This window comes from Mchenga conophoros, linkage group LG3, assembly GCF_057382185.1.
Source record: "Mchenga conophoros isolate Kocher_MC1m ecotype Shallow Benthic linkage group LG3, M_conophoros_male_GT1.1, whole genome shotgun sequence".
Taxonomy (NCBI): domain Eukaryota; kingdom Metazoa; phylum Chordata; class Actinopteri; order Cichliformes; family Cichlidae; genus Mchenga; species Mchenga conophoros.
In genome coordinates, this window is record NC_140528.1 from 83,873,409 (window position 1) to 83,897,097 (window position 23,689).

The 23,689-nt window shown below is 43.9% G+C and overlaps 2 protein-coding genes and 1 pseudogene across 2 annotated transcripts in view; 1 reads left to right on the forward strand and 2 right to left on the reverse strand.

Moving 5' to 3' along the window:
* Nucleotides 1–23,689, forward strand: part of LOC146581170 (protein NLRC3-like) — a 222,158-nt gene that overhangs the window by 181,950 nt on the left and 16,519 nt on the right. The window lies entirely within an intron of this gene.
* The window catches only part of LOC146581175 (protein NLRC3-like), a 442,961-nt gene that overhangs the window by 38,722 nt on the left and 380,550 nt on the right, over nucleotides 1–23,689 (reverse strand). The window lies entirely within an intron of this gene.
* Nucleotides 443–4,306, reverse strand: LOC146581177 (neuroligin-2-like; annotated as a pseudogene).

The following is a 23,689-nucleotide window of genomic DNA, read 5'->3' on the forward strand; positions in this document are numbered from 1 at the left end:
GGAAGAGAGCAGTAATAAAACACGGATGTAGAAAAGAGAAGCATAATGTGCACATAACACACAGGAGATGGAAAAAGAGATGACGCCAACGTAAAAAAGAGAAAACAGCGAGGAGCGAGAGAGCATTCGTCCCTTTGACAAATGTTGGAGGTCTTGAGCCTGGAAACAGCAGACCGTCTTTGAAAACAGTATCTTGAAAGATCTGAGTCACCCACCCCAAACTGCTCATCTGCTGCTGGACACGTCAGTTGCACCTCCACATGCCACCAGTGGAGGGAGCTGCCAAGTTTCACAGCACATGACGCAGCAGGTGTAGATGCTTTTGGAGAAAGAAGAGAATAAGAGGACAGAACGAAGGCCCACGTCTAGAGGCCTCCCTTCCAGAGCGGAAGCAGAGCAGTGTTCATGGTCCCTAGGTGGCGCTGTGTCGGGCCTGTCCCTACTATACCCTGGTGGTGGAGTGGGGGTGGGGCAGGGTGTTGTTGTGGCCGGTGGAGGGGAATGTGTGAAGGCGTGAAGAGGCTGCATGCTGGTGATGGTGCTGGGGATCACGGTGATGGTGTTTGGCTTCATCAGCGGCACGTTGTCGGGGGCGCGGCGCAGCGCCAGGTGTAGTGGGGTCGCAGGGGCTCCATGTCGTGGTGAGCGTCGTGCTCCCAGTCCTTCATCTGCAGGGACATGATCTCCTCCTCCTGGCTGTGAGCCAGGTCGTTGGCGGGGCCGCCCCGCTGAGGGGACAGCCGGTGCCGGCGCATCTCGTGCCGCTTGTCACGCTTGTAGTAAAGGGCGGCGAAGGCCAGGATGTTGAGGAAGAAGAGCGACGCTCCAACTGCAACTGTCACACTCAGTTCGGTGGAGTAGTCGCGGGTGTGTCTGGGAAAGAGGTCCTGGGGCGGGCGCTCTGAGCCCTCGGGCTCAGGATCTGATGGGAAGGTAGGGTAAGGATGACGAGTGGTTCGAGGAACGTTGTTTCTGGGCCTCATGGTGCCGGGGTCACGGCCTGCGGGGAGCGCGTAGTGGTGGGAAAGAGCACGTCGTGCAGGCTGTGAAGATGAGGGACTAATTCCAGCCAAAGGCCACTTTGTTAGCTCTGTAGTTGTCTCTGACACGAGGTTTCAAACCGATGTGAAGGTACTGCTTGTCCTTCCAGTTGAACTTGGTCCAGATGACCTCCTCGAAGCGGTTGGGCTTGGTATGAATGAACACGGTGTCCTGAGGGACGGGCAGGTTGGGGTCCCTGGTGGAGCATAAAGGTTAAACGTTTCAGTTCAAAGTTATATTCAGTCTCCATTATAAGTAACATGTGGCATCAATACACTGAATACAGACAGGAGGCCATTCTCTGTGCAACCTTTAAACTATCTAAGACACAACCGGCTGCTCTGGGATCTGGATGCTTTTGGTGAACCAGTATGGTCAATTCTTCAAAGCCACACGGGAATTAAACTAGCAACCCAGATTCAAGTATTCAAGATGACTAGAAGGCTGTCAGAGAACATACAGTAACGTGTACAGTTTACACTACTGTGACATGAGGCCTACCCAGTCTTTGCGAAGTTAGTCATGACCACAGCGCTCTGCATCACATCGTTCTTGGAGAAGTTGCACGGGAGCAGGTCCGTGGCACCGATCATCGGTACGCCGAACACGTAAGGTATCTCGTCTCCGTGCGCGGCGTCGGCCCACTCGGGCCGCGTCTCGGTTTGGCAGTGGTGGTAGAACGTGTAAAAGTAAACTGGGGACTGAAACTCAGCATGGAGTTTGGCAGTGGCCACAGCTGGTCACCCACTGGTGGTCCGTAAACAGGAAGTGAGTGAGAAATCTAGAGAGGAAAAAAGTCTTTCTGATAACAGAAGGAGTGACAGGCAGCAGAGAGAAGCATGACTGCATTATCCAAACATGTCTGTACTGTGACTGTGGTCCGGCTGTGAGGGGTTCGCAGGCCGATCTGTCAGAAACACCGACACTGAGATTGGGAGCCGACTACCTGGGGGATGATAGAATTACTGCCCACAGAGCCTCAAAGGTTAAGGCGCAGACACACCGTGATGTGGATGTGTGGCTCTCTTTAGCACGCTTGTCTTGTTTGATGCACTTCACTGGGCTCACATGTTACTGATTCCATTCTTTACTCGCATGTTTTAAACGCTTAAAGCACTTTCACAGGTTTTGATATTCTTTTGAAAATTCATGTGAACTCAAGCTGTCAGAATTGTAATGTAAGCTTTGATAATTGTCCACATTTGTCATTTTGACGATTATCTGTTTATTTTAATGAATACAGCAAACAGAAAAAAACGAACAAATCAACAAACGCGGCTCCTAATGAGACAAAACCTGATGATGCTGCAAAATGCAGTTAAGTGAGAGGAGGCTGTAAAATGGAATAACTGAAAAAGTGGCAGTGTACAGAGGTGGCGTCCTCACCCTCTGGGTAGCCGTAGAGGTTGTCAACAAAGCTGGAGATGGTGTAGTCGAACGCCGCAGCTGAGATGCCGTCGTTGTCCTCACTGTCGTCACAAACTTCAGCCCCTCTCCCTGGTTCACTCCTATCAAGATGTCATAGTTTAGGAGCTCCCCCTGGTGGAGCAAATAAGGAAGAACATGCTGAGTGCTGGAACAGAGCCTGTGTGCATCACAAGTCTACAACAGGAAGTGCAGCTGAAGCACAGCTTTGTGAATTGGCAGCATTTCATTTCCCAGTAAACAAAATAAAGATTAGCTGTTGCCATGAAATTCCTACTATAAATGTAAATACTGCAATATATGCAGGGTTCATACACATTTTTAGGGTCAAATTCAAGCACTTTTTAAGCACATTCAAGGTCAATTTTCAAGCTTTTCCAGCACATTACCAAAAAAGAAGCATGTTTCACTTTGCATCACCTCAGTAAGACCTTGTAAAAATTTAAACAAATCATCTGAGGTCGATTTAAATTGTCTTTTGTTCCCCTTTTGTTAAAAGAGCAGCACACAAAAATACAGAAAAAGGAAACGGTTGCCTTACATGCATATAGTGTACAAACTCAAAAAAAACACATTCCTCTTAAAAATGTGCAAATGTGAACAAATCAACTTGTTAGAGATCTTCATCTCCACTGTAAATAAACAACAAGCCAGAAAACAAGGAAAACTGCACCAAACACCACAAACACCAACAAATTAATGTCTTCTCATCAGACATTGAAGCTTCTTTCCTGTGTGACATAAAAAATAAGAGACAGATGTTTGTTTGTTTTTTTAACTAGTTAAGCACCCATGCTCAGTCATCCACCCATTCACGCACACATTCACGCACTGGTGATGTAGCTACAGCCACCCTGGGCGCCACCAGGCCCTCTGACCACCACCAGCAGGCAACGGGTGAAGTGTCTTGCCGGGTGAAGTGTCTTGCCCAAGGACACAACGACCGAGACTGTCCAAGCCGGGGCTCGATTACAAGGCGAACTCCTAACTCTTGAGCCACGATCGCCCAGTGGGGACATTTCAATTCCCAGCAGGAAGCTCCCCCTTTTTGTTAAACCCTTTAGATCAGGGGTCGGCAACCTGCGGCTCTTTAGTCCTTATAGTGCGGCTCCGCGTGGTTTGTGAAATAAATTAGCTGAAGTGTATTTTATTTATGTTAGTTCTTTTTTAACTTGTAGTTCTAAATTGGAAGATTATTGTGATTTTGCAATATACAAATAAAATTATATTTTCTTATTTTTTCATCGCTCAAAATAAGCGTCACACTCGCGGAAGCCGGTGTACCCGGCGAAACGCCATGCATTTATCGAGCCTTTCAACCCCAGATAGGCCAATTATGGCTCTTTGGCTCTTTGGGTCTTAAGGTTGCTGACCCCTGCTTTAGATGAACAGAGTTTTTTAATTAAATACATAATCTTTAATAAATGTTCTCTTTTATAAAAGTAGGATAATTAAAAAAACTTTTATTATACCTCTATTGCGTAGAAAAAAAACTCTTGTTTTCTGTCGTCTGTTATATAATATTAGTGATGTTTGTGACAATTAATTTCTTAATCGGCTGGACTAACCAATAGTCCACAACCAGGAAACACTGAAATTTTAAGTTAAGTTTGAAAACAGTTTAAAAAAAAATACCCCATTCCAAAATGTCTTGTGACAATCTCATTGGCTTAGGGAGTGATGATGTCATAGATCTTAAGAATCTTAAGTCCTTTGATGTTTTTCCTTAAGTAGGGGTGAGAAACAGCAAGTTTTAGTTCGTTTCAGCAGCATCTGTGTTTGCAGCCTACAAAACGTTCACCACAAGCTCTTCAAAGTCATCGTATAGAAACTCCAACATGTTTCCAAGAAAAAAACAACCAATTCAAAAAGATTACGCCGCCTCTCCTTCCTGGCGTGGCCGGCCAATTTCCCCAAATGGCTCCTCATCCTTCCAAAGGGCGTTAGAGGAGAGTAGGAAGGAAAACTACCTTCTCCAGAAAAAAATGCAACAAATTGAAGAAGAGAAACTTCAACTGGAGGACAAATGTAGACGAATGGAAGCCCAAAATAAAGAGCTGGAAGAAAGACAACAGCGCCAGCCGGACATAAAAATTATTAATGAGGGCTGGGGAATCAAGTTTGCTCAGAGCCGAGAGCAGATTGTGCACCTCATTAAAGAAAACAGGCAAAAGAGTGCAGAACTAAAAGAAATGACCAACCAGCTCCAAGACAAGAAAACGATGACTGATAAGATACAACGGGATCTCCAATACATGGACCGAAAAAATCGGCTCCTCCAAAGACAGCTCCATGAAGCTGTGGAAGAAAAGAAAGAATTCCTCCAACAGAAGGAAGAGCAGGACAAAAAGCAACGAGACATGCAGCACGAACTGAAGAGCATGCAGGAAAAATACCGCATGCTGAAAGAAAGCCTGGATGAAACACTGCGCCAAAATAAAGACCTTCTTCAACAGAAAGAGCAACAGCAGGAAAGACTGAAAGAAGGAAAACGATCGTCAGGACTTTGAGTCTAAAAATCTAAAACTGCAAGAGTTTTGTAATCAGCTGGAGGACAAAGCAACTAAAGTGGAAGAAGAAAAGGACAAACTGGAGAAACGCTGCTCACAGATGCAGAGAAGGATCGATCAGATAGCGAGAAACAACTCCGAGCTCGTTAAGGGATTTTGGTGGAATTCAATAACTTGAAGCGTGAAAACACTCAAATGCAGGCGCAAAAAACAACAAGAAGACAAAATACATGAAGACCTGCAGCTCACGCTCCAAGAAATCCAGAAAAGAAACGAGCAGTTAGAAGACAAGCACAAAGAGGTCCAACAGAGAAATGCAGACATGCACAAGGACAAGCTGATACAGGAGGCAACATCCAAACAACTCAAAGACAAGCTTGAAGAACAACAAGCAACATTGGAAGAGGTGGAACAAAGATGTGAGAAACTTGAAGAACAAAACGCAGAAACCATCGATGAGCTGAGAAATCTCATCCTGGAGAAAAAAGCGCTCGTGGAAAAGTGCATGAAAAAAAGAGAAAATGGTTCCACTTGTTCCGGAGGAGAGACGCTACTGCTTCCTCACCTGATGTAGCCTCGTCTTGCTCCACCTCTGTTAACCCCCTCAACCAGTCCCGGCCGTTGACTGTCCCCTCCTGAGCCTGGTTCTGCCGGAGGTTCCTGCCCGTTTAAAGGCAGTTTTCTCCCCACTGTCGCCAACTGCTTGCTCAGAGGGGATTGTTGGGCTTTTCTCTCCTCTGCCTTGTTTCTTCATTTACTTGCTTGTTTAACTTTTTTCAACTTATCTAAATAATAAACCAATTAAATTTATCCTTTGAGTATTTTTCATCTCATCTTTACAGAATCTTTCCAAAACATTTTCAAACATTCAGATCTGTCTTTTATTTTCTTCTTGAAGCCTCATAAATGGTGAACTAAAAACCCGGAACATGGTTTGAAACATAGTTTCAGCTGAAACTGGCATAACATGCTGTGTGTGTGTGTGTGTGTGTGTGTGTGTGTGTGTGTGTGTGTGTGTGTGTGTGTGTGTGTGTGTGTGTGTGTGTGTGTGTGTGTGTGTGTGTCAGGATATCACTAGTTAGGTCATCATGTTTAGACTCATTCACTCCAAAATTATTTAGGCCAAATCTTTAAAACAGTGTCATTTCATACACATTTTCAATTCACTTCAATCGCACAAATGCAGAAATAATTATTTGCAGTATCTTATTTATTATGAGAATGTCATGCCTGATCATTTGTACCTACACCACCAAAAATGGGGGCAAAAGGGAGGAGATCATGTTTAATCGGTTATAAGAAAAGGTCAGAAAATATAAGTGCCGACATGAGCAGTGTCCACAGAAACCTCTGACTCTCAGCTCAAAGCTCATATAAACCATTTCTACAACCAGCAAACAAACAAAGACACTGAACAGTTAAAAGAGCAGTGACGTCACCACGAATCTGTGGTCAGGTAATATCCATGTTTTGATTGATGATTTTCTGGAGTTAAATGTGAACCGAAGCATATTTTGGGTGTTATATGCTATTAAATACTTTTTAATTTATTTAAAAGTATTTAATAGCATATAACACCCAAAACATGCTGGGTGTGGAAATAAGAAAATCAGAATTTCCTCTGTTTGAGTCACAGTAACTTTGACATAGTAACATTTGCAGTAAGTCCTAAATGTTCACCTTTAAAATCCCTCCTCTGTTCATTTTGCCCACATCATGTTTCAGTGGTTGCCTCAGGTTCTTCAGCTTCCTGACAGTCTGAAGTCAGCTGACAGAGTTTCACCTGCTAAATACACAGAAAAATCTTGTTAAAGCCGCACAGTTTGCCCAACAGTAATATTCCCATTAAGCCCTTTCTAAACACTTTATAACAATGTGTCATCACTAAATTATAAACTTCTTCTCCAGATCTGCACGACTGCACTTAGTCACAGACTTTATTTAATTGTCCTGCGGCTGCTATCATATATTTTACCAAACAGTTCTTCTCACACAGTCACAGATATATTTCTCTCAATGCAAACTTCACTCATGTCTCAGACAGGAAACTTGAGTTTTTCTTTTTTTTCTGTCCCCACTCATTCAACTAATTTGCATATTGAGTCACATCTCGAGAAGTTGCCCTGACAACAGAAATGCATATTCAAAACATTGCTGCATAATTCAATTATTATTCTTTTATTTTTATTTCTACAGTCGTCACTTCTTTTGCTCAATCAGCTGGAAACCACTTCTAATTCACTATTTTAAACCTGCTTTAAGCTTCTAATCACTGGTTGGTCCTCCCAGTCTCTTTTTCCTTGTCACAAAAGTCGCTCTATTGTCCTGCAACTTCCTGAGTTATTCCTCAGCTTCAGCCTTTAAGTGTGTTAAATCTACACCATTCAGCATTATGTCATGTATTCACATTCATGAGTGTAAGCATGTCTTCTTGCGTGTATGTTGTGTGTTCATATTAATATTGAGTGTAAGCTGGTCTTCATTGCGTGTATGTTGTGTGTTCATATTAATATTGAGTGTAAGCTGGTCTTCATTGCGTGTATGTTGTGTGTTCATATTAATATTGAGTGTAAGCTGGTCTTCGTTGCCTCGATGTGTTTTTATAATCAGATTTAATTCCTGCATCTTTGCGCTGAACTGTGGATTCAAACTGTCTCACTTCTGATTCTCTCCAAAAACAATTTCACATGTGACAATTTCTACATGTGTGTTTTCTATTTTTCTATTCATTTATGTATTATTAGTTCATTTATTTCTTTATCTCTCTCTCTCTCTTACTTTTTTATTTACCTTTCTGTTGCGATGCTCTGGATGTTTCTAAACCCCACAAATGCAGTCTCACTGTTCAACCCAATTTTCCTATGCTGGCATCCTGGCAGCTGCACGCTTGACTTTTCTCAGTTCATGGGCAGTTATTTTGCGCCTTGGTTTTTCCACACGCTTCTTGCGACCCTGTTGACTATTTTGAATGAAACGCTTGATTGTTCGATGATCACGCTTCAGAAGCTTTGCAATTTTGAGACTGCTGCATCCCTCTGCAAGATATCTCACTATTTTTGACTTTTCTGAGCCTGTCAAGTCCTTCTTTTGACCCATTTTGCCAAAGGAAAGGACGTTGCCTAATAATTATGCACACCTGATATAGGGTGTTGATGTCATTAGACCACACCCCTTCTCATTACAGAGATGCACGTCACCTAATATGCTTAATTGGTAGTAGGCTTTCGAGCCTATACAGCTTGGAGTAAGACAACATGCATGAAGAGGATGATGTGGACAAAATACTCATTTGCCTAATAATTCTGCTCTCCCTGTAGACTTTTGTCTTATCGCCTTAACCTCCATGGTCTCAAATTCTTTAAGGATATAATTTCTTTTAACCGGATTAGGGCAAATTTCATTTATCAAAATATTCCTGATCACTTTGTTTGTAAACCTGCTGTCACCAAATTCAACTCCAGCTATGCAGAGCTGCCTCAGTCCAGGAGAAATTTTAGAGTGCACAATATCTTCTTTTATCATTGATCTCAAAGGGACTGGGATGGCTTTCACTGGGATTTATATCTCTTAGCAGTACATCTTACATCAAATTTCTCACAAAACGTCTCATGTTTTAGTAAGACCCCATTATCATCCATAAAATGAGCTACAGCCCAAATCCCTTTAGATCTCCATTCATCCACGTACACAGATTTCCTACACAAACGGATATACCTGTTGTTCCATATAGGGGTGTTGTGAGGAGTAAAGCTATGTTTATAGATTAATTTCCAGTAGAGACGGACCTGCTGATGGAAAGCTGAGAGTTTAACAGGTAACGAACTGCAATCAAAGTCACAACGTAACAGTCACAACGTAACAAAAAGTCTATTCCACCCATTTTGCCAAAAATCACATTGGGAATAATGTTCCAAAAGGAATTTTTGTTCCTAATGAAAGATCTTAACCATTTCAATTTTAGTACACCATTCATAACATCAAAGTCAGTGGCATTAGCCCCACCCTCTTCATAATTCTTAATCACATCATTTTTCTTTATATAATGACATTTGTTCCTCCATATGAACCTAAAATTAAGAGTATTTATAGATTTAATTAGTTTTGGAGGTATGGGCAGAGAAAAGGCTGGATAGATGAGTCTGGACAGACTGTCCATGTTGGTTAGCAAGATTCTCCCAAACAGAGTTATGTCCCTTTGCAGCCACATGTTTAAAATTGACTTACACTTTTCTATATTGGTACAGATATTCTTATTTTCTGTTGATGTCTTATCCTTGCAAATTACAATGCCCAGATACTTCACCTCTTTTTTGATCTGCATATTATTTATTGCTTGCAGGGGACACTCATGCAGAGCTAGAATTTTGCATTTATTAATATTCAGCTGTAGGCCAGAAGCTTTGGAGAAATGGTTGATCGCCTGCAAGGCTAAAGGAATCTGGTCCTCATTTTTTAGAAACAGGGTGGTATCATCTGCCAGCTGACTGATTATTATCTGTTCACCCATCACAGTTAACCCCTTAATGTGACTGTTTTTAATCAAAATAATTCCTCTGACACAGAAGACCTACATTCCTGGTTTAATTCTTGCTGTCAAAAAATCATGGACTCTGTGGCTCCTTTAAAAACCAGGCAGCTTAAGGCTAAACCTGAGCCTTGGTTTAATGAGAGCAGTCGTGCTGTTAAGAGGGAATGTCGTCGAGCAGAACGGAGGTGGAAAAAGGATAAACTGCATGTATCATTTCAAATTCTCAAAGACTGCTGGCATCGCTACCAGAACACTGTTAAAGAGGCAAAAAGGGAATATTTTGCAAATATTATTTCTTCCAACTGTCATAACCCACGTGTGTTATTTAGGACCATTGACACTGTTCTTAATACTCCTTTGAATGTCTGTTTGGAAGTTTCTCCTGAGATTTGCAATGATTTTCTGAACTTTTTTATTGAAAAGGTTGTCACCATCAGGGCTCTTATCACAGCTCCTGACTCTGACCCCTCTGTCTCTGTCCCTTGCGCTGCTGTTTTCACTCAGTTTGAGCTTGTGACGCTCTCCTCTTTAGAGGATGTGGTTCGCCATATTAAGCCCACAGGTTCCCCACGGGATCCTGTCCCTCCACAATTCTTTAAAGAAATTTTTCCTAGTATACAACAGTATGTCCTTGACATTATTAACAGCAGTCTGTCTTCTGGTGTGGTTCCTGCAAATTTCAAACATGCAGTAGTACAGCCACTGCTTAAGAAACCTGGCCTTGATCACACAGTTTTAGCGAACTATAGGCCTATTTCCAAGCTGCCTTTAGTCTCCAAGGTTTTAGAGAAAATTGTTTTTAGTCAACTGAAAGATTTTCTAGATGAAAATGGAATCTTTGAGGTTTTTCAGTCAGGTTTTAAAACCCTTCACAGCACAGAATCTGCATTACTAAGGGTTTTTAATGACATCCTTCTGGCATGTGATTCTGGTAACCATGTTGTTCTTGTCTTGCTTGACCTAACTGCTGCCTTTGACACAGTAGACCACAATATTTTAATTTCTCGATTACATGATGTAGTGGGTATTGGTGGCACTGCACTCAATTGGTTTAGGTCTTATTTGTCAGATAGAACTTTCTCTGTCAGCCTTCTCGGTTACGAATCGTCTTCTGCTCCTCTGTCATGTGGTGTCCCACAGGGCTCAATTTTAGGGCCACTGCTCTTTTCTCTGTATCTACTGCCTCTGGGTTCTATCCTTAGAAGGCATGGGATCTCATTTCACTGTTATGCCGATGACTGCCAAATTTATTTGACACTAAAACGCAAGGATGCCATCTCCATAAAACCTCTCTTGACATGTCTAGATGACATTAAAGCTTGGTTGGCTCGAAACTTTTTAAATTTTAATAAAAAGAAAACAGAAGTGTTGGTGTTTGGACCCAGTGGTCCCTGTGAGTCCTCCTCTGTTGTTTTAGGATCCCTGGAAGTCTATTTTAAATCTGTTGTTACTGACCTTGGTTTTAAGTTGGACAGTGATTTTAAATTGGACAACCAAATCAGAGCAGTGGTGAAGTCCAGTTTTTATCATTTAAGGCGACTGGCAAGACTAAAATCTTTTCTTTCGAGGCAGCACCTTGAAACAGTGATCCATGCTTTTATTTCTTCCCGCCTGGACTACTGTAACTCACTTTATGTGGGGGTCAGTCAGTCATTGCTCTCACGTCTGCAGCTGGTTCAAAATGCGGCTGCACGACTCCTAACAGGAACTCGAAAAAGAGAGCATATAACCCCCGTGCTGGCCTCTCTGCACTGGCTGCCTGTGTCTTTTAGAGTTAATTTTAAAATTCTTATGTTTGTTTTTAAATGTCTACACAGTCTTGCCCCGCCTTACCTCTCTGAGCTTCTTCATCCCCACATACCCTGTCGGTCTCTCAGGTCAGCTGACCAGCTGCTCCTGGAGGTACCGAGATCCAGGAGGAAGCTCAGAGGGGACAGGGCCTTCTCTATTGTGGCTCCAAAATTATGGAATAATTTGCCCATGCATGTTAGAGAGGCCCCTTCACTGTCCACTTTTAAATCACGTCTTAAAACCCACTTTTATTCCTTGGCTTTTAACCTCAGTGAGACTTAGTTTCTTTTTTAATGCAGTAGTTATTTAATTAATGATTTCACTCTTCTTTTATTTGTTTTTTATTTATATCTCATGTAATTTTATTTTACAGTTCCAATGTACAGCACTTTGTGTCAGCTGTGGTTGTTTTAAAGTGCTTTATAAATAAAGTTGATGATGATGATGATGAAAATAGACAACAGCTCAGCAACCATGATGAACAGAAGTGGTGAGCTGCTACATCCCTGCCTTATCCCTCTATTAACCTCAAACCTTGAACATGTACCATGTTCTAGCAAAACAGAGCTGTTAATGTCATTATATAGCATCTCTATAACATTGATAAATTCCTCTCCAAAACCAAAAGACTGCAGAGTTTTTAATATGAACGTATGTTCAACTGAGTCAAATGCTTTGTAAAAATCCAAGAACAGGATGTACCCTCTCTCTTGGATTAATTCACTGTATTCAAGGAGATCCAAAACCAGCCTAATATTGTTATGAATTAGTCTTCCTTTCAAAAAACCTGATTGTGTTTCACTGATAATGTTTGAGATGCCTTTCTTTAGCCTCTCAGCTACAGCTCCAGACAGGATCTTATAGTCAGTGTTTAGTAAGGTGATGGGTCTTAAATTATCTAAAATTCTTTTATCCTTACCCGATTTAGGGATCAGGGTTATCAGCCCTTGTTTCATGCTCGGCATCACTTCTTTTTTCTCTATCGATTCCTTTAATGCATCAAACAATAAAGTTCTTAGGTCCTTCCAGAAGAATTGATAAAAATTAGTAGTGAGTCCATCTGTCCCTGGGGACTTGTTTAATGCCATTTTCATGACCACCAAATCCAGTTCCTCAATTTTAAGCTCTGAATCACACAGATCTTTGAACGGCTTGTCAATACATGGGATGAGATTATGAATCTTATCAAAGAAACTATCAGAATCAGCTGCTGAATATTCTGAGGAGTACAATTTGGAATAAAAAGTGAAGACTTCCTTTTCAATCTTTCTGAAATCTTTACATTCAGTCCCATTTATCAACAAGCTTGAGATTAGATTTCTCTGCTGTCTGCACTTTTCCAGCTTACTAAAATATGATGAGTTCTTTTCACCTGCCTCAATCCACTTGGCTCTCGATCTTATAAAGGCACCCTGGGCTTTCTCTAGGTAAAGATCGTCTAATTTAGTTTGTAACTCCATCAATTTATTCTTTTCTTGCACGTTTAGTTTTTCTTTACTACAGCACTGAGTTATTTCACGAAGTAAATTACTTTCATATTCCCGTTTTTCCCTGTTCAGTTCTTTGCAGAATTTTATAGTGAATTCTCTGATTTTGAATTTAATAAGTTCCCATTTCTGTATATTACCCACTACTGAGTCATCATTTTTTATATCTGTAATTTTATGTCTAATTTTATCACAATACTTGTCCTTATTTAAAAGGCTGGCATTAAATTTCCAATATCCCCTGCTACTACGTTTCATCCTTGTTGGTTCTAAGACAAGATCAATGAAACAGTGATCAGATAGGGGTGCTTTGGAGATTTTAGATGGTGAAGTACACCTCAAAATGTCATCGCTCACTAACCAATAATCAATTCTTGACCTGCTTTCTCCATTAGGTTTAAAACCATGAATAATTCTTAACTCCAGGATTCAAACTTCTCCAAATGTCTGTAAAATTATTATCACTAGAAAAAGTTCTCAATAATGTTATTCTGTTGCCTCCTTCCTAAGCGAGGAGGCCATCTGTCCATCCATTCATCTGAGGTCATGTTCCAGTCTCCTCCTATTAGGATGTAATCTGTGGGGTACATAACTTTAAACTCTGAAATAACATTTGTTAGATTTTCCAATAGACGTTTATTTTGACCTTCGTTATTATGTCCATAAAGATTTGTAACAATTAGAAATATACCTTCGCTCTTCAAGCTGCAGTTGACCAATGACCCTCACTATCAGCTTTATATGTTATAATCTCCCCTGGGAACTTATTAAAACAAATCGCCACACCTCCAGATCTGTTAGATCCACGACTGAAAAGAATCTTGTCTCCCCACTGATTAGCCCAAAAGGTAACATCGGCATCCACAGAGTGAGTCTCTTGTAAAAACAGACAGTGACATTTTTGCCCCTTGCAAAATAAAAAAGTGCCTTTCTCTTAACAATTTCCTTCAAACCCCGAACGTTTAATGAACCAAAAGAAATTTTTGAGTGAACCATAATAAGAGTATGCTAAGAAAATAACTTTTTTTTAAAAAGAAAAGAAAAATATATAAACATGAGTTTAAATTGTAACACTTGTCACCAACTCAGTGACTAATAACCTTTAACTTTAAGTAGAACTCTTTTGTCCCATTAATAATATTCCACTGTATACAGTCTTACATCAAGTCTTTCATTCAACGTCGATGATCCTCCGTCCTTCGATGTATCCATGAGGACCCCGGAAAAAGGCCCGTTTCCCAGCCCGTCTGGCTTGTTCAATTTGCGGCCACAGCCGCCTCCTCTCTTCCCAGTCCTCCCGCGGCAGTACCTCAGCGAAGTGGAAACCGCCGTTCTTACAGACAGCCGAATCTTTGGTGCGACGCCAAATCTCCTCTTTCACGTGTCTCAGAGCAAACAGAATGATGATATGTCGGACCTTGTTCTCAATCTTCTTCCCAACTCTATGCACCACATCCACAGATTCTTCAAGCTTTGATATCATATCAGGTGCGATCTTGCCAAGAATTCCAATAACCAGCGATCTGACACCTTCATCTCTTTTCTCTTCTAATCCTTTAATCCGGAGGCACCACCTCATTTTGTACCTTTCTTGCTCTCACACTCTCTCCTTGAGATCGTAGTTATCTTTGGTCAACTGCTCGTTTCGTCTCTCCAACTCTTTAACCTTTTGTTTACATTCTTTCACCTCCTCCGAGTTGAACTGAACCGCTTTGGCTAGGCTGGCTAGCATCGTACTAGCTTGCTTGCATTGCACACTCAGGTCAGCTAGCTGCTCGTCCACTCTTTTTTCAAGGTTTAGAATTGCTTTCAATATAGTAGCATTGGAGACTTCGTCACTTTCACTTATCTCTGCTGACTTAGCTTTCTTTTCTGCAGGCTTCTTACAAGGTGTAGATCCTAATAACAAACCGTGGGTAACACAGGAAGTCAAAGCTGTCCTCAACATGAAGAAGAAGGCTTTCAGGAGCAAAGTGAAGGAGGAGATGAAGGCAGCACAGCGGGAGGTGAAACGCTGCCTGAGGGAAGCAAAGGACACCTACAGGAGGAAGGTGGAGCAGAAGTTGGAGAGGAACAACATGAGGGAGGTCTGGAATGGTGTGAAAACCATCACAGGCCACAACACCAAGAAAAGCACAGTGGGGGGACTGTGGAGAAGGCAAACGAACTTAACAACTTCTTCAACAGGTTTGACCAGCCCACAACCCCCCCACCCTCACCTTCACTACAGAGTCCAATCCCCACTCTCCTACCTCCCTCGCTTCCCCCCTTCCTGACACCATGACACCCCCCTCCTCCAATCCCTCTCTCAGCAGCAAGACATCTCCCCCCCTCCCCTCCTCCCAAACATCTCCCAGTGTCACAGTGGATCAGGTCAGGAGACAACTGAGGAAGCTTCGCCCCAGAAAGGCAGCAGGCCCAGACAAGGTGTGTCCTAGGATGCTAAAGGCGTGTGCTGCTGAACTTGGGGAGCCGCTACAACGAGTCTTCAACCTCAGTCTGCGACTGGGGAGAGTGCCCGCCCTATGGAAGACATCCTGCATCGTCCCAGTCCCCCAAAAGAACCGGCCCAATGAGCTGAATGACTTCCGACCGGTGGCACTGACGTCACATCTTATGAAGACTCTAGAGCGGCTCTTCCCTCAACCTCCTCCGACCACAGGTACAACATGCCCAGGACCCACTACAGTTTGCATACAAGGCGGGTGTCGGAGTGGAGGATGCCATCCTGTACCTCCTACACAGAGCCCACTCACACCTGGATGGGGGAAAAGGCACGGTCAGGATCCTGTTTCTTGACTTTTCCAGTGCCTTTAATACCATCCGGCCCTGTATGCTTCAAGAAAAACTGAACAGGATGGAGGTGGACCCCTGCCTGGTGGCTTGGATCTCCGACTACCTCACCGACAGACCACAGTACGTCAGGCTGAAGGACATCACGTCTGACACAGTGGTCAGCAGCACAGGAGCACCACAGGGAACTGTGCTGTCCCCTCTTCTCTTCACCCTGTACACCTCTGACTTCTGCTACAACTCTGAATTATGCCACATTCAGAAGTTTGCAGACGACACAGCCATCATGGGGTGTATCTGGGATGATCAGGAAGAGGAGTACAGAAGTCTGGTGAGGAACTTTGTCGCATGGAGTCACACAAACCACCTGCAACTCAACACCTCAAAGACTAAGGAACTGGTTGTGGACTTCGGGAGGTCTAGAGCAGGTCCACTGCCGGTTCAGATAGAGGGGGAGGAGGTGGAGGTGGTCAACAAGTACAAGTACCTCGGGCTGTGGGTGGACAATAAACTGGACTGGTCATGCAACACAGAGCACCTGTATAAAAAAGCCCAAAGCCGACTGTACTTCCTCAGGAGGCTGAGGTCTTTTAACATCTGCAGGAAGCTCCTGAGGATGTTTTACCAGTCGGTGGTTGCTGGAGTACTTTTCTATGCAGTGGTGTGCTGGGGGAGCAGCACAGCAAAGAAGGACTCATCCAGGCTGGAGAAACTGATCAGGAGGGCTAGCTCTGTGGTCGGCATGAAGCTGGACACTCTGGTGACAGTGGCAGAGAAAAGGACATTAAAGAAACTGATGGGCATTATGGACAATGCCAGACATCCTCTGCACACGGCCATAAACAATCAGAAGAGTCTGTTCAGTGACAGGTTGCTTCTCCCAAAGACAAGAACTAACAGACTTAAAAACTCCTTTGTCCCACACGCCATCAGACTGTTTAACTCCTCCCTGGAGGGGAGAGGGAGGGGAAACAGGAGGACAAAGGAGGGGGGAACAACTAAGCTGTAGTGCCTCTTCACCTCACTGTGCAATACCTTTTGTGCAATACTTTTGTAAATAGTCAACGGTGCAATAGACTCAATACTTGAAATGTGCAATTCACTTGTATTTTTATTTTTATTCCTATTTATTCTATTTATCCCCTTCGTATATTTTATTTATATTGTCTCTGTATTTATTTATATAAAAAAAAAAAAAAACACCCAGCACGCCCCTGTGGGCGGTTTATCCTTCAAGCTCGGGTCCTCTACCAGAGGCCTGGGAGCTTGAGGGTCCTGCGCAGTATCTTAGCTGTTCCCAGGACTGCGCTCTTCTGGACAGAGATCTCCGATGTTATTCCCGGGATCTGCTGGAGCCACTCGCCTAGCTTGGGAGTCACCGCACCTAGTGCTCCGATTACCACGGGGACCACCGTTACCTTCACCCTCCACATCCTCTCGAGCTCTTCTCTGAGCCCTTGGTATTTCTCCAGCTTCTCGTGTTCCTTCTTCCTGATATTGCTGTCATTCGGAACCGCTACATCGATCACTACGGCCGTCTTCTTCTGTTTGTCTACCACCACTATGTCCGGTTGGTTAGCCACCACCATTTTGTCCGTCTGTATCTGGAAGTCCCACAGGATCTTAGCTCGGTCATTCTCCACCACCCTTGGGGGCATCTCCCATTTTGACCTCGGGACTTCCAGGTTATACTCGGCACAGATGTTCCTGTACACTATGCCGGCCACTTGGTTATGGCGTTCCATGTATGCCTTGCCTGCTAGCATCTTGCACCCTGCTGTTATGTGCTGGATTGTCTCTGGGGCATCTTTACACAGCCTGCACCTGGGGTCTTGCCTGGTGTGATAGACCCCAGCCTCTATGGATCTTGTACTCAGAGCTTGTTCTTGTGCTGCCATGATTAGTGCCTCTGTGCTGTCTTTCAGTCCAGCTTTGTCCAGCCACTGGTAGGATTTCTGGATATCAGCCACCTCCTCTATCTGCCGGTGGTACATACCGTGCAGGGGCCTGTCCTTCCATGATGGTTCCTCGTCTCCCTCCTCTTTCTTGGGTTTCTGCTGCCTGAGGTATTCACTGAGCACTCGGTCAGTTGGGGCCATCTTCCCAATGTATTCTTGGATGTTCGTTGTCTCATCCTGGACTGTGGTGCTGACACTCACCAGTCCCCGGCCCCCTTCCTTCCGCTTAGCGTACAGCCTCCGGGTGCTGGACTTGGGGTGAAACCCTCCATGCATGGTAAGGAGCTTTCTTGACTTTATGTCAGTGGCTTCTATCTCCTCCTTTGGCCAGCCTATTACCCCAGCAGGGTACCTGATCACGGGCAGGGCGTACGTGTTGATGGCCCGGATCTTGTTCTTACCATTCAGCTGACTCCTCAGGACTTGCCTGACCCTCTGCAGGTACTTGGTGGTTGCAGCCTTTCTAGCGGCCTCTTCATGGTTCCCATTTGCCTGCGGGATCCCCAGGTACTTGTAACTGTCCTCTATGTCTGCAATGTTGCCTTCTGGTAGTTCAATCCCCCTCAGTTCTGACTACCTTCCCTCTCTTTGTTACCATCCGACTACACTTCTCCAGTCCGAACGACATTCCAATGTCATTGCTGTATAGCCTGGTAGTGTGGATCAGTGAATCGATGTCTCGTTCACTCTTGGCATACAGCTTGATGTCATCCATGTACAGGAGGTGGCTGACAACTGCTCCGTTCCGTAGTCGGTATCCGTAGCCAGTCTTGTTAATGATCTCACTGAGGGGGTTCAGGCCTATGCAGAACAGCAGTGGGGACAGAGCATCTCCTTGGTAGATCCCGCACTTGATGGTGACTTGTGCTATGGGCTTGGAGTTGGCCTCTAGTGTTGTACGCCACATCCCCATTGAGTTCCTGATGAAGGCTCTTAGGGTCCCATTGATCTTGTACAATTCTAGGCATTCCAGTATCCAGCTGTGGGGCATTGAGTCATAGGCCTTCTTGTAATCAATCCAGGCAGTGCACAGGTTGGTCAGTCTGGTCTTGCAGTCTCGGCTGATTGTTCTGTCTACCAGTAGCTGGTGTTTTGCGCCTCTGGTATTCTTGCCAATTCCTTTCTGTGTCCCACTCATGTATTGACCCATGTGCCTGTTCATCTTAGCCGATATGATGCCTGACAGGAGCTTCCATGTAGTACTGAGGCAGGTTATTGGTCGGTAGTTGGAGGGGACCGGTCCCTTCTTGGGGTCCTTGGGGATCAGGACCGTCCGACCTTCGGTTAGCCATTCCGGGTGTCTCTCGTTAACTAGCAGCTGGTTCATTTGTGCTGCCAGACGCTCGTGGAGTGCAGTCAGCTTCTTTAGCCAGTAGGCGTGAACCATGTCGGGCCCTGGTGCTGTCCAACTCTTCATACTGGAGACCCTTTCTTGGATATCTGCCACTGTGATGGTTACTGGACCCTGTTCAGGGAGGTCGCTGTGGTCTGCCCTCAGATCCACTAGCCACTGAGCATTGCCGTTATGGGTTGCGTCCTTCTCCCATATGCTCTTCCAGTATTGCTCTGTCTCCAGCCTTGGTGGTGCTGTTCTCTTATTGTTCCCTTGCCACTGAGAGTACACCTTTGCTGGTTCTGTGGAGAACAGCTGGTTTATTCTCCTGCCTTCTATCTCTCTGGTGTACCTTCTCAAGCGGCTGGCCAAGGCTGTGAGTCTTTGCTTGGCAGTTTCCAAGGCCTCAGGTATGGACAGCTTGCTGTATTTCTTATGCACCTTCTTTGTCGCACCTTTCTGCAACTCCGTTAGTTGGCTAACCTCCCTCCGTGCTACTTTGATCTTGGCCTCTAGCCTCCTTCTCCATGGAGGGTACTGCCCCTTGTGGCTGTTCAACTTGTAGCCAAGCATCTCACTGATCACTGCTGCCGTATTGTAGATCAGCTTGTTAGTGTCGGTAATTGTGGTTGTAGGTATTGCCCGTAGTGCTGCATTAACATCATCTAGCAGACCTTCTGAGGGTACTTCACGTAATCTTGGTAACCGGCTACGGGGTATCCAGGTTTCAAGCTTGGCCATTATCCTATTTTTCAGGTCAGTTCCTCTCGCACTCAACGATCCTTCTCCTATCGCACTTGGGGCTATGTACCCAATCTCGGGTGGGGGTGATGATATCTCCCCCCTGACCTGGCGTCCTGACTCCTCCTTGCCGTAGCATTTATGTTGTACCTCGTCAATCTCTAGCTGTGAGAGCAGTCCCTTATATATATATATATATATATATATATATATATATATATATATATGTGTGTGTGTGTGTGTGTATTATATATATATATATATAATATTATGTAACTCTGTAACTTCTGTCAGTGCTGTGCTTTTTTGGAAATCGAATTTCCCAGAGGAACCCACCCGAGGGATTAATAAAGTTCTATCTAATCTAATCTAATCTAATGGAACCGAATCGTTGCCCCGTTCCCTTTTGCTCATCACTGCTACGTCCATTGCTACGTAGTCATAGGGTTGCCAACCGTCCCTTAAAAAACGGAATCGTTTTTTTTGTAGAAACAAAAGTACACGTCCCGTATTGAGCTAATAAGGGACGCACTTGTCCCGTAATACAGTGAGAATCAAAAGTGGTCTATAAATGTTTATGGAATTAACGCTTTGTTGGAAAACATAATTCCCAGCCCCTCTCCTGCTTTGTGACCAATGAGCTGACAGCACACTTATGACAATTCGAGTATGACAATTCAGATAACCGCTCATCTCATTGGTCGAGGAAAGGTCGCTTGCGGAGAAAATACCGGAAGACAACAGATGACCACAACAAGAAGCATGGCCAACAGGGAAACAAACGCCGACACTGCGGTGCAAGTCTCGGACGACAGTACACCTAAAGCTGGGCAGACACTGTGCGATTTTTTCAGTCACGTTATTCAGCTCCTGCTCAAACTGCACGATTGACTCGCAGTTGGTAGGTCACGATGCAGGGTCTCACACTATACCGCCCGATGCTCTGATGCGACCTGAGTGCTCACACTGTGCCTCCATAAAATGAAGGTTATAACAGAAAATCTGTCGCTCTCTCTGTCTTTCACTCACACAGACACACCACCACCATCAACTTTGCTAAATTGCTATTGAAAAACATGATCAGGCAGCTGTGATTGAGCAGCATGTAAATCCAACTATTTTCACGGTTGTTGTGGTCGTGATAATTTTGTGAGGCCACATCGAAAAGGCTCGGATGAGCTTTCCAAAGTTCTACAAGTTGTGCCTCCATCGCTTGTGTCCACATCACAGCCGTGCTGCTCCGTCTTTTTCACCGACGTTTACGTGTTTGCGCGTGAGCAGTGTGAGCGGCTGTGGTGACACGCTCACGAGCGATTGATGATCGGGAGCTGGTCGTGAGGTGTTAATCGCTTCTCGTTACCCCACGTATACTACACGATGAAGGCCAAAATTGGGCCGATCACCAAATCGGTCGCATGACTCAAAAATTGTCTCAAAATGGGCCAAAAATCGCACAGTGTAAGCCCAGCATTAGAGCAGCAATGTTTGTTCGCTCAGAGAAAGAAAAAAAAGGCTGCAAAAGTACAGGGAGGAATGGGAAAAGGGAAACACCTGGCTGGAAAAGTGCACGATAACACATATAAAGCGCACTGCACTGTGTGCCGGCGCACTTTTTCCATAGGCATGCTTCTAATGGTGGGCACATGAAGAACATGAGGGGCGTGAAAGCTCGGGGAACCCTTAACCAATTTGTTGTCCACCAGGCCACGGCAGAAGCAGATATGGTATGTAAACACTGGTGTGTTGTTTTTAAACCCTCTGGTTAAGGTTAATATGGGCATGTGCAGTGAATATCAGCGCTATGTGGCCAGAAGTGTGATAATATAATTTATTTTGTGTAATAAACAACTGCAAGGATAGATGATTACAACAAATAGATGACTAATACATAAAAGTAATACATGAATAATGATGATGAGTTATGATGCGTAATCATGGGAACAAGCGGGTTTACAAACAGGAGCAGCTGATTAGCATTAGAAAAGCTGAAATAATACCTCAACTGAAGCCAATTGTACTAAATGCACTAAATGTGCACTGTTACAGAAATTTTTCGTTCTATTGCTTTCTATTAATTTATATAATTTTAAGTTAAGTAGGACAGAGTTCTTTTAAAGAAAGATTTACTTATATTCTCAAAAGTTAAGCAGACAGGCTTCTGTTTAAGAAAGAGACCTGTTTTACTGTGTTAATGTTGTCATTTTGAGCTAAAAATAAATGGCTAAATGATCATTTGTGTCCCATATGGTCATGTCACAAAGAATATGCATCTGCTTAAATCAAATTCAAGTCAAATGGTTAAAAAATAATTTCACACACAAAAAAAGAGCTACCACACTGGGAAGGGTGAAGACAACTGGGTTGCCCGGCCCTGGCCACGAGGTGTCCCTTATTTATTTTTCAGGGAGATGGCAACCCTACGTAGTCATGATCCGTTCCTTCTCTGCTGTCTTCCTTTCCATCACATGGCGATGTTGTTTCTTGTTTTTTGAGGTCGAGTTTGAATTTAGCAGGTTTAACTATACTTGGGGCAGTCATTTTACTACTTTCGAGTGGAAACAATAACGAACACAAAGTAAATTCTGGGACAAGTTCAACGAGCTCCTAATTCGTGCGACTGCTCAACTCGCCATCTTGCGCCACCGTCTCACTACTAGATGAACTTGTGACACACATCTGCAGTAGAGGCTGAGTGGCTGCTCTCACACCTGGAGCATCCAAATCGACCCACAAACACGCTGAAAGATGCAATGCCATCAATGTGGATTGTCAAGACTGAGAGACCTCTTCCCTCTGACCCCTCCCCAAACCCTCAAACCCTCCTACCCACCTCGACATACAAACTCTGTGTGGCTTCACGTGTTCTGTTGATGTTTACATGATCGAAATAACTTGAACACAAACACAAACAAAGAGGAAGACCGCACCGGAAGGAAACAACTACAAGTCCCAGCATCCTTTGTGTTTAGGGAGCAGCAGTGAAAGTGAAAGTATTGAGCCTCCGTTCAGAGCAGCAGGAGGAGGAAGGTGGAGCTGAGGCAGGTGAGTGTTAACATGAATATGTTTCTTCTTATGACATAAAATAATTCCACGCTGTTCGTGTCTGTGGGTGAAATGTGAGGCCGGTCGGCTCCTCTGAGCGCTGGTTTCCTGTAAGTAGAGAGGAAGTGAGTTTAGCTGAGCCTCCGTTTAGTGTGAGAGAGCAGGAGGAGAGTGAGAGCTGTGCTGAGGCAGGGTGAGTGTTAACACCGCTCTGACATTACTGTGTCTCTGTGGCGGGAACAACAGGCTCCGTCAGTGGAGGCAAAAATAATCAGACTTTGGTTTTTCAAAGGAAACAACTTTATGTCGGAAGTTCCCGCACGCTCATTGGATAACGAGGTGTCAATCTCGAGCTATTAGCCAATGAGCGTGCGGATTCACAGAAAGACCCGCCTTTATCACGGGACTTTAAAAACTACAATGGCGACAGAAACTCCGTGAGTGGAGTTCAGGGTGACGTTATGAAACTGTGACGTTTGAGCCACTTCCCGTTGATCGTGAAACTGATGGTTTCTGGTGTTTGGGTCTGTTTTTCTGTATTTATGCAGATAAAGTGTAAACTCAGATGAATTATACCATCAAATGTTAAAGGAAAATATCAGGATGAGTGTCTGTGAGCTGAGAAGGACGTGAAGCGAGCAGTTTATCCCAGAGCTGAAGCTGCTCTGTGTGCAGAGATGAGCTCAGATTCCTGCTGTGATTGATCAACAGTCACAGAAATGTAGACTTGTAGTTATTACTGCAGTATGGTCACAGCAGATACTGATAAACATGTATTATGAGGATGGATGATCAAGTTTCTCACTCTCTCCTTTAAATCTCAGTTTTTTCTTCTTCACAGTTTATCTGTTAATTTATTAATGAATAACACTGAAAGAGTTTCTGTTATATTTCCCCTTGAACATCAGCTTATTAGGGCGGCATTAGGAAATAGCCCCCCTCCAAAGAATGAATAAATGAATGATGATAATAATAAAATGATTCAAAAGCAGAGCTCAGAGTGGTAGAATGGTCAAACATGGATCCACGGGTGGTTCAAC